Genomic DNA, 10,820 nt, shown 5'->3' on the forward strand with positions numbered 1-10,820 from the left:
TCCTTGTATGGGTTTTCCTCTGCTGGAGAAATTTGCTCCTTTGCTGGTTACACAGAAATCTAGCAACTGAGACAAGAGTGGGATTTTATCCTCTTTCATTTTTATGGTTTCTTTTATAATATTGTTTTGTTGATGTTTGTTTTTTGTTGTTGTTTTTTTTTTTTTTTATACATTACAAAAAAGCACTAACTGCTTTGTTTACAAATGCATGATTTTTTTATTATTATTATTTTTATTTTAAATTCATTTTGTGGAGGTTCACATATTTTGTATGAGGATATTTTTATGGCCAGATAGAACCCCTGGATTTTATAGTGTAAATGATGGCATGAATAGCTAGAGAAGCAGGCACCACAACATGGAAAGACTGAATAAAAAGGCTATGGAGGCTGCATTCATAAAACAAAATGAGACAATAAACCAAAAGGAGGCATTCTCAGAAGTTAGCTATTTGATTTCTGTTGGCATCAGCTCCCACAAAACAGCCAAAAAGTATAGACAGATGCAATCTTTTGCTGTATAAGGTTTATTAGATCATAAATATAAGTACTAGCACCCCCTTTGGAACTGCTGGATTTATTTTAGGGACCTGAAAAAGAAAAAAGAAAAAAAAAAAAAAAGTCCTTCCTGAGAAATATTTTAAAAATAAGCAATTTGCTAACGTAGAAAAACTAGTAATAACCACTTTGTTTCTCAGTTTTTAAGGACACCTGTGTGACTCTAGTGAATTTTGCTTTAATTCAGTAATAAAAATCCATTTTCTGAGGGGGGGAGAGACCTGAGACTGGAGATGAAACGGGTTCTACTGTATGATTTTGACATGGACCACTGCAGTTTGTCCAAGCACAAAGTTCAAAGCTAGATGCCAGGTTTTAATTCATCATTTGCTTGTGACATAGACCACATTGTATCTTTGGATGAAGATCTAATGCTACTCAAGTTCTGAAATGTTCAGAGCAGCAGTTAAAAGATATCCCATTTCTGCTGCTTGAAGGTGTACCACACAATTAAAAGATAAAAAAAAAAAATAAAATAAAATTAATAATGATTAAAAAAAAAAAAAAAACTTTTAAAATGCTTATCTCAATGACTGACAAATTAACAAGAATTAAAGACAGATGCATGCTGTGATTCCTTATTTTTTTTCTAAGGTACTTTTCTGTTCTCTTCAGGCCACAGAAAAAGAAAATATCTAAAGATATTATTGTATATATAATGACATAAAAGTATCTTCTCTGTGTTCTGTATTAACCCAAATTGTTTAGAACAACTACCTTACACTGTTGTGTTCTAGTTTTCATGTGGAGATCCCCTGCATGAAGTACATGTGGAGATCCCCTGCATGAAGTACAGATTGTCACACTCTGGAAGGTTGAATGTTGGCATTTTTGTCTGGAAAAAAAAAAAAAAAAACAAAAAAACAAAAAAACAAAACAAAAAAAAAAATCCAAGTCATGGATGCATCTGAATTCTCTGACTATATGGAGATAAGGGATTTGACTGTACAGGGTTTGGAAGAACAACCTGGCAAATGGCATTTTTATTTGTCTAAGCCCCTGGGTTAGGCTGACAAAGCCATCATTTGGTCCGGGGGAAAAGCTGCTGTTTGGCCTTAAAAGCAAAAAAATGTGCTTTGTCGGTCACTAAGCTTCATAACTGAGAGTTCAGACATCACCTACGATCAAAACATCTTCTCTGTTCATTCTGATTACAAGACAAGTCTTCTTCTGATTACAGTTCCTATCATATAGTGACAGGAAAAGTTGTTATAATAAAAAGTGTACTGTTATCTAGGATGTTTTCATGCACCTCTTCTACAACCACAAACCACTCAGATCTTCAAATCAGAAGATCAAACCTGAGAAGACAGTAGGGCTATCTTTCTCTTGGACTGCAATTATTAATTACCTCTGCATGCGTAACACTGAAGAGATAATTATCACTGTAAAAATTAGGCCTTTTATATTTAATCTAGTCAATGGATATGATATACAGGTAAATTAGCAAGCACATACAGTATTGTAATAGGAGGAGGAATGCAATGGGAGGTCTCTACACTATTTAAATCATTTCCTTATCTTGCAGCCCCTCTGACATAATTAAGATTTGTTGGACAATTTATAGCTAATATTCAGTCTGGATGAACATAACTTATTAATTAAGTCTTCCCATCAGATAAGGTGTCTTCTGTGGTTTGTACCACATCAGGATCACAGCATTGTTCCCCAGCGTAGGCTGCTATATGTAGGCATCCCACTTCTGCTTTTATTCAAAACAATTACTTTACATACCAGAGAGTAAAGAAAGAATTGTGTTTTCCCCTTTAGCTGTAGCCAACAATATCAAGAGAGATCAAAAGAAAGCTTTTCCCCAGATGTCACACTCCATTTCCACTTTTTTTCCCCTTGTTTGCTTTGATTGATGCTGCAAGCTAAGGAAAAGAGCCTTGTTTTCGCTGAGCTGATTTTATTTCTCAAATTTGAACTAGTAGAGATGTGCAGACTAGGTGTCACAGAAAGCCAACGGGGCTGAAATCAAATGAAGGATATCAGCATCGAGTAAACCTCAGAGCCCTGTGGGAATGAGAAAAACACTGATATCACCAAGGTCAGCCACCCACACTGCAGTAGCCTGATAAATACCCAAAGAGATGAGCTATGTCCAATAACCCTACAGTATGCTGCAGGTATAAACACCATATCGTGTGCTCCATCCTGGTCAGGCTTTGGAGTGCAGCAGTGCTCAGGTCCACTGCTAACACTGCAGCACCTGGCCTGAAAACATGGTGAGAGAAGGATTCATTGGAGCAGATCCCAAAAGAGAAGGGCACTAAGGAGCCACCAAGCACACACTTTCCGAAGGTTCCCAAGTTCATGTATTCTAAGGCACCATTAAATCCAGTTTTGCAGGGCCTTATGTGAAACTATAACCATCTTCATTGTGGAACTTCTTCCTCTTGCCTTCCCCGACTTCCTCACTTGAGTTTTCAAGGTGGCATATCCATCCTTCCTTGATGCTCAGCTCTAACCACAGAGTTGATGGCAAACACTGGCAGCTGTTTTTTATGGGAAATAAAAATAAAACATGAAGTGTCCTATTTCATGCTTTTAAATTTTGGCTGGACGAAGCAGCAACCTACTGTTAATTAATGCACATCTCCAGGGACTGCTGCTAATCTGGATTCATGCCTCTTCCCAGATGAGAAGATGCTGCCCTTTCCTCCTCATGGTACCAGCATTACTCCAACATATCTTCCTCAGGGGAATTCCTCCTGAGGGTCTATCTCAGGACACTGAAGCTCATGGCAAGGACAGGCAGAGCTCAGTGCTCGTGTTCCCTGTGGAGTCCATTCCATGAGGCTGTTGGTGAGGTGGCAGTGCAGGACAGTAATACCTCTTAAAACAGTAATTTTCCCATACTGACAGCACCTGGAATGGGTGCAAGAGCAACCACCATATAATGTAAAATACAATCTTAATATCAGTTAATTAGGAAAAAAACACATTAGCATACAAGAATCCAATTTACCTTATGTGCTACCTGGTGATTGAAGGGCAAGAAAAGGGTAAATGTGCATTAGATCATAAAAATGATGATAGTTTGCCCTAATAAAATGCATTACTGTCATCAGAACCACTTGATATATTTACAACCAAATCTCCATTGTCCCTTTGCATCTGCTGTGATTTAATTACGATGGTAGCAGCAGTCTGTTAATATTGTTTTGAGCTGGCTTAATTTGCCTTCCGTAATTTAGGCAAATTACAGGAGGTGAGAAGGGTTGAATGAGTAACCTTATTAGCAAAGAGACCTTCTTCAGGATGCAGACTGAATGAAGGGTAAAGAAAAAAGAAAAAAAAAAAAAAAAGGAAAAAAAAAAAAAGACAGCAACAGCCAAAGCTAAATAGTTCTAGAGGAAACTTGCCCTTTCAGATCCCTACTCTTATATTTTAAAAGTTAATTTAATTTAAACCAGGTTAGGATACATATTTTGATTAGGTTTTGTTTGTTTGTTTTAATTTGGGGGAGGATTTCAGGTCTGTATTTTGTTGTCACTGTAATAAATGAACCTTCATCAGTGGCCATTATTTGTCTTTATGGTATTGTAGACCATCATTCCAAAAAAGAAAAGACTCCTGTTTCTCAGTTTCTGAAAATTATTATATCCAAGTTATAGTTTTTTCCCCTTGGAAGGGAGATGGGAGAGAGAGAGAGTTTCTCTGGAAGTTGTTTCTTGTGTCTCTGTCACTGGTATAAAAGCAAAGTGATCCCCTTAAAATGTGTGAAATAACCATGGCATAAAATTAATATAGGAGGAGATTTGGACTCGTGCTTTTTTAATAGAACCTGGAGTATCAAAACTGTCTCTGGTACATCAAGAGCTGCATTCATGTAATTCAGGGAAGGATGGGGTCTAATGCACTCTGATTATTCCTTTATCAATTTTCAGTGGCAGCACTGGTCTATACTATTGAATAAGTTATTATGCTCTGATTGATTTTTCTTTCTTTAGGCATGCATTTTATAGTTGAGGCAATTCCTGTAAAAGAAAGGAAAATGTCACAAAACGTGAACCCCAACTTCTCAAAAAGAAAAATTATTTGTGTGATTCCCATGGAAGAAAAATTTGCAGTAATTTGTTCTACACTTGACACTTAAATAATGACCAGGGCATATTTTTCAGTATAGCAGGTTTAATTTTACTTCTTACTGTCTTTCTCTATTCACCTTATAGCAGGGACTGATGATGGCTGCTCCCAATCAAAACACACTGAAGGTTGTAACAATATCTCCATGATTTTTATATCAGAACAAGCAACTTGCTTGGCTTCTAAGACTGTTGGTTTCTACATGTATTTCCTTACATTTCAGCACAAGGTGGCCAAATGTGCTTTAAAATGATTAGACCCTTCTCTCAGGCATATAGATTTATTTTGGGCAGGCAATTGAATATGAACATTTTAACCAAAAACTAAGGGCAAACATTTTAAAACTGCATCTTTGAGCCTGTGTTTTGGCAGCCCTTCATTGCTACCCCTGAATTCCTTAGACTGTTGCAAACTTTCTCTCCACCTGTGTCTCATCTCTGATTTTAGTAATGTAGATTGAACTCTAGCACTCCTATGGTTAATTGCCTTGTTGGCCTACCAAAATGAAGGCTTGGAGGAGGCTTGACAGCTCACCCCAAAGGAGGCAATCACCAGGGTATGAAATGAGATAGATAGCATTATTGTCATGAGAACAAATGAATCACAGAAAAACAAGAAAATGGTCAAGACAGCCCTGTGCTTAGTGGTGATGACAGCTGCTATCTTTGTTGCTGTCACTGTGGAGGAATTTGAAGCACTGAGATTGTTATACTGTGGGGGAGCCTTGTTATAAGAGCATGGCAATAAATAGAAGAACAGCACGAAAAGTAATGGAAATATCTGTGAACATCTAGAAGACAATGAAATGGCAGATGACTACGGACTTGGATTTGCCATGTCACTTCAGAGTAATCTAACACTTTCTGTGAATGACCAAGAGGTCTAGGCTGAAGAAGAAGCAGTAGGCACCACGTATCCTGACTTTACAAGGTTCTTTTTGATGGTGCCCTGCACAACATCCTCAAAAAGTAGCTAGGGAAGCATACTCCTCAGTAAGTCCTCCCAGTGTTGGCCTTGGAAAACACTACCCAACCAGCATGAAACAGTAGCTCACTGCTTAATTGGGAGTAAGTATCATGTTCCCACCACCCCATCCCTTCCCCTGGAATCACATCATTTTTCCCTCATGTCCCTATGTTACAGAGAATACTATTCCCAAAGACTTCAGAAGTAGATTGCACATCACTATTCCCTCATCTACATTGTCTTAGAACAGGTTTCTGATTCTTCTCAAAGGATATGTTTCTTTATCAGCTCCAGAGGTCTCCAGGACTCTCATGTTGTTGTTGCCTTTTTGTCTTTTTTTTTTTTTTTTTTCTCCTATGCCTTTTTCCTAACAGATATTATATGGTGTTTGAGAACAAAGTGTTTTGGGAGTCACACTATGGAGCTGTATTCTCAGATCTTTACTTTATGAACAGGGAAAAATATTATTGTCTGTGTCCTGGTTTTCTAGTGTCTAAGCAAGAGCTACTAATATTTCCTTTGGCAAGGGTGAGGTTTTGTTTCTGGTTAGTAGAAGAGGCATTTGTCCATTTAAAGCCAAGAAATGGTAGACGTTACTCACCCTTTCCCTTTTTTGTACATAATGTACAGCCCAAAGAGAACAGTTTTGCTTCAAGATTTCCTCATTGAAAAGCCACCAAACCAGATATGCTCTAGAAACTAAACTTTGGCCACTTAAGGAAACTTTTCATTCACTCCCAACAATAATTCCTTGGCAAATCCTTTTACCAACTGGCTTTTGAACTTTTCTTAAACCTGCTTAGTTTAATTTTGCTTCAAACCTTTGCTTAGCTAAGGAAAAAATATCTTGTTTGCACTATCTGTAAGAAGTTGACTTAAAAACATTTGAAGTCTGTAGAAGCTTTTATGCTAAGTTTGGTCAGTCTTTGATTAGGTTTCCTTTTGGTCTACATCCTTCTTCTTCAAGAAGGAGTCATTCTCCTTTAATGACCTTCAATCCCAGGCTCAATATTTAACTTATGTAGCCTTTTGAGTCTGTTATCAGTACTCCTCACACTGCATGAAACATCTTCTCCTTTGACCTGACTTTCAGACACTCATAAGATTCAACAGATTCTGCATAATTTCTCTTCACCCGAGTGTAGTCAAAAAGACCAACCTCATTCATTCCCAGACATAAATAAGCAAACAGAAACTTAAGGCAGTCACAGTTGAGAGCATTTATCAATGTGGCAACAAATATTCAAGGAAATTTCAAGTCTATCATAAGCTCAGTGATACTAAGGGAGTTAATAAAACATATTTTTATGTGACTATCAGGGAGTGTAGTGAAAGGACAAGGAGTAATGGCTTTAAACTAAAAGTGGGTAGATGTAGATTAGATATCAGGAAGAAATTCTTTATTCAGAGGATGGTGATGCAATGGCACAGGTTGCCCAGAGAAGCTGTGGATGCCCCATCCCTGGAGGTGCTCAAGGCCAGGCTGGATGGGGCTTTGGGCAACTTGGGCTGGTAGAAGATGTCCCTGCCCATGGCAGGGGGCTTGGAGTTAGATGATCTTTAAAGTCCCTTCTAACCCAAACCATTCTGTGATCCTTTATACAGGTTTTAATATGTGGATAAGGACAAAACTTAATGCTGCCCTTCATGCAGTCCACATAAAAATCTTTGACATTCTATTAGACTAGAATAGATTAGATATGATTATATAGGTGAAGCTACTTTTCTAATATCATGCTCATATCAAACAGTACTCATATCAAACGCTGTATTGTGGAAATAAGAGTTTAAGTTCCCTTTAGTTTTCTTTTTAAAGTCCTTATTCTGCTTCAGAGTGGTATTTCACCATAAGACTTCAGAGTCCATTTATTTTGTGGGGTTGCATATTCTCGTAACAGACACACATTATTTACTTGACACCAGAGAGGCAAATACAGATATGCTGCATTTAATTAGGAATGAGCCTTTTTTAATGATTCAGTGCCTACCCTGAATAAATAATCTTGCATATATCATTTGCCTGAAGACGGATGAGCTACTGCACCAATATTAAAGATAGTTAAGAATTGCCCTACAAAGTATAAATCATCCAGTTGCTGTGGGGGATGTCACCTTGTATGACAAAAGTGGGAGCAAAGGAAATTACAAAGGAGATTAATGTCATGTTCTGATGCTCTTGCATAGAAGTTATATATAGTTTGCATCTTTACCACTTGAACTTTCTATACCTAATGTAAATTGCTTTATGAAACATCCAGATACACGTAATGAATGATTAGATACAGTAAACATTTAAATTAATCTGTCTACTGAGTGTGTCCAGAATCAATACAAGGATGTAGATTTTTAGCATCTGGAGCAAACTTTCTCACCAGTAAGAGGTTTATTTTTCATTTAATGGAACTCTTCTGAAAAGCAAGTGTCTGCCATCTCATCTGATCACAGCAAATGACCTTCCTCTTTAAAGATAACTTAAGCTTATCGGATTTAAACTCAAAATCCTCTCCTAACAAAGATCACCGATAAACACAGGAGTTGCCTGGAAGGAGACACTCTAGCGTGGCAGCCAGTGACACTACACATTATGCTTTATGAAGACACGACTGTTTTCTGCCTCTGCTTTGAGTTGACCAAAACCCCTTGACCATTTTAGAGTGGCTCCAAACAGAAGCAGGGCAGGCCCAGCATTGTGTTAATGTAGACACACAGCTATTACAGGTCATCTGGGCTGGGGCCCTGGGGCTTGGAGCACAGACAGTTCATTGTACCATCATGCAAGCACGGTCACTTTCTGGATGCATTATAAAACTACTGGGAATGTGTCTAAGTGCTAAAGCCAAGGAGGGCCAAGAAATCTGGCTGGTGTTTGGGGCTAAAGTGCTGTCTCAAAAGAAACCATTCTCTAAGCTTTGCCTTTGTAATTACAGCTTGCCTCTTAAATATGCAGGAGCTGCACTCCAGCGTGACGTATCATACAATCTGCCAGATGCTACCCTTAGGAGAGAGACAAATCTGTAACACAAAGGGAAGAGTTCGTTTTCCAAAACAGTTTTACTTTTTAGTCCTTAGATACATTTAAATTAAGTTCAGTAAATGCCCATAAAGAATGAATTGAGTCAAAAGCTTGTAAGTCCTCTCTTTAATTCTTTCATGTTGAATTGGTCTGGTCTACTGAGTAAGTCCATTTGTAACAGGACGTGGTCTGATGTGGCAGAAACTGCCTAGAAGGCTGTTTTAAACTGGGAATTATTTTAGAACTAGGATACGGTGGCCTTATCTATCTCAGATCTGCTTGGATCTGTAGTTTAAAATAAATTGGATCATTAGAATGTGTAGTATGGTTAATGCTAATGAGCTGCTTGGTTTAATTACATAAGAAAACAGTTCTAATTATTGGAGAGCTTTTTGTTTTGTTTTAAGCCAGGAGTAGCAAGGCTACTAATGTTCTCTGTGCTAAATGTCTTCTCATAACAGATTTACTATTTATCAGGTCTGATGATACAACCTTCAAAGTGCTAAAGGGAAAGAAATAAAGCCACACTGAAAAGCAGTGCCTGGTGCTGATTTCCTGAATAAAGACATTTTCTTATCTGTCTTCCTTGTCAGATGGAAAGCAATACCTAAAACTTCTAAGTTCAGAAAAGTCATGGAGATACGGGCTAACACCCTGGTCTATTTTTAAGTGGAGAGAGTGTTAAATGTCATCTAAGAAGGTGAAGCCTACTTATCATAGTACACCTAAGCTGTTCACTGTCCACCTTTTTCATTGCATAGTGAAGTTGTTTTGAGTTATAACTATCTTATGAAAATTAGAAAAGTAAGTAGAAATCATAACCATACTACAAAATTATAATAATGGACTACCTGATTGCTAGAAGACACCTTTGTCAGCCACCTGGTGTCCTTCTGATGAAATCCACCAATAGGTGCACCTGCTCTGCACCTGACAAACTCTGTAAACCCCATCCAAGCCAATGAAATACTGATGAGCCAAAGCAGTCACACCTGCTACCTTAACAAATCAGGCCCATGTGAGAAAACATAAGGAAGCACCTAACACAATTATAGAATGGTTTGAGCTGGAAGAGACCTTATGGATCAGCTAACTCCAAGCCCCTGCCATGGGTGGGGACACCTCCCACTAGACCAGGTTGCCCAAAGCCCCATCCAGCCTGGCCTTGAGCACCTCTAGGGATGGGGCATCCACTGCTTCTCTGGGAAATCTGTGTCATTGCCTCACCACCTTCTAAGTAAAGAATTTCTTCCTTATAGCTAGTCTCAATCTCCTCTCTTTTAGTTTAAATCTGTTACTCCTTGTCCTGTCATTGCATACCCTGGTAAAGAAAATGGATTAGGAAAGGGCAACTTGCCATGTACCCAGGTGCGATGCTGAGTCAAGATAAGCCTGTACGCAGATGGGGATGACTAATGAACATGAGCAGAGAGGTGAGGTCACCTGGAAGTGAGGAACTAGGGACTTTTATCTAACATTGGTGTTTACTTTCATACCAGGGGTCAAATTATTTAATCTGATGGTCTAATCTTCCTTTAAAAAGTGTATAAATTCATTAAAATTCCTTATCCAAAGTAATGGGGGAGTATGAGTGCTTATGGCAGCAGCTGTGGTTTGCAGGGTCAGGCTACCTGGTTCTCCTCCCAAGAGGCTGAGCTCTGATTTGCACTGCCTGCCCTGAGACACATGAAACAGCACACGGCACTGAACACACAGCACACAGTGTTGATGTTATCGTGAGTCAGTCTGTATCACTGGGGTTCCCTAAGAAAATAAAATTTGCAAAATTTGTGTTGTTCAGCCTTAGCCACCACTCTGTCTTACTGGTCTCATCTCTAAATGTATCATTAAAGCTGTTATATGGTACAGACTTCAGAAATATGAAGTATAATTACTATGTACTATGCCAAAAGGAGTATTAATGGTTATATTTATTCTGTATGGGAAGTGTTGGATACATACACCTCATAAAGTTTTCACTCAGCAGGGCATTAAGTAAACACTAACTACCTCACGAGCAGAGAGTATTAAATGTTAATCCTCGTTTGTGCTTATTAGACCATATGCTTGGCCTGTCGGGGAGCATGGAAGTAGCATGCTTCGGGGCTGAGGGCAATAGTCCAGCTGCTAATGCAGCTCCACAACAACTGACTCATATTTTTCATATGGACCAAGTTCTGAATGTCAGCAAG

At 38.5% G+C, this 10,820-nt stretch overlaps 1 long non-coding RNA gene across 1 annotated transcript; it reads right to left on the bottom strand.

The window, feature by feature from the left end:
• Positions 1-2,446: 2,446 nt before the first annotated feature.
• LOC311432210 lies at positions 2,447-9,559 on the bottom strand. The gene is made up of 2 exons (XR_014689895.1): positions 9,480-9,559; positions 2,447-3,055 (listed from the first exon to the last, which is right to left on the bottom strand). It is a non-coding gene; the product is annotated as an uncharacterized lncRNA (long non-coding RNA).
• Between the last annotated feature and the right edge of the window lie 1,261 nt (positions 9,560-10,820).

The sequence above is a fragment of the Aythya ferina genome (genome assembly GCF_964211825.1).
Source record: "Aythya ferina genome assembly, chromosome: 2".
Classification (NCBI taxonomy): Eukaryota; Metazoa; Chordata; class Aves; order Anseriformes; family Anatidae; genus Aythya; species Aythya ferina.